Here is a 998-nt window from a genome sequence, read left to right on the forward strand (position 1 = left end):
GCCTTTGTTCCCAACTGACAGCTGGGGTTGCCCTCCACCTCCCGCTCGCCTGCATCCGCCTACCGCGCGGGGTCCCGACTCCCCCAACTCTTCGATCTCACTTTCAGCAGATCCCTCCGGGTAGCCCCGTCTGCTCGATCTTTTTCTCCCCCCTCTTTTTCTTCCCCCATTCCTTTTTTGTCTTTTTCTTATTTCCCCCTTCTTTTCACAGCCTTCTTCTTACAATGTTTCATTTTCCCCAGCACCATCTCCCCACTTCAGTCCCCTGGATTTCTAGGTTCAAAGAAGGCACCAGCAGCCTGGTAAGAGGCATTGGCTCGCCAGGATTGCAGGTTGGAGCCTAGACCACTGGCACTCCCACTCCGAAAAGTTTCAGGTGAAAGTTGAGGACTGTTTATAGCTAGTAATCTTACCCAGTAGTACCTTTCTAACACTATCATTTTCTCCACCACCCACTTTCAACTTCTAGCATTTGAGGTAGGAGAGGACCCAAGTTTACAAGATTTGGTTGGACAAAGGGCCAGTTTATTGGGTTTCCAAGGGTTGGATGAGGCTGGGGTCCTGAAGATGCATGGAATCTAATTCATTAAAACCAGGCATGACTCTGCCCAGGGAGTGTCGAGGGCGGGAGGTGGGGGTGTGTGGGGAGATTGAAGTGCCTGGCTTCTGATTATAAGTAGAATGATGAGGGAAGATGGCCTGAAGGGAACCACACCATATTGTTTCTGCCATTTCTCCACCTGAAACCCTGTAGAGGATCCTCACTGTCTCCAGTTCTTGATCCTAAAGACTCCATCTTTCAATCCTTGGCTTCCTGGGAGACAGCGAGGCATGAGGTTTAAGGGGTCAGTCAGACAAGCTCTGCTACTTATCAACTCTATGACCCTGAGTCACTGCCTTAAATTCTTTATATCCCAGTTCCTTCCTTTATAAAATTGGGATAACAATTCCCAGAATGTAAACTCCCTGAGAGCAGGGACTTTCTTTTTTATTCATGA

Source organism: Bison bison, unplaced genomic scaffold, assembly GCF_000754665.1.
Source record: "Bison bison bison isolate TAMUID 2011002044 unplaced genomic scaffold, Bison_UMD1.0 scf7180017864217, whole genome shotgun sequence".
NCBI classification, from domain to species: Eukaryota; Metazoa; Chordata; class Mammalia; order Artiodactyla; family Bovidae; genus Bison; species Bison bison.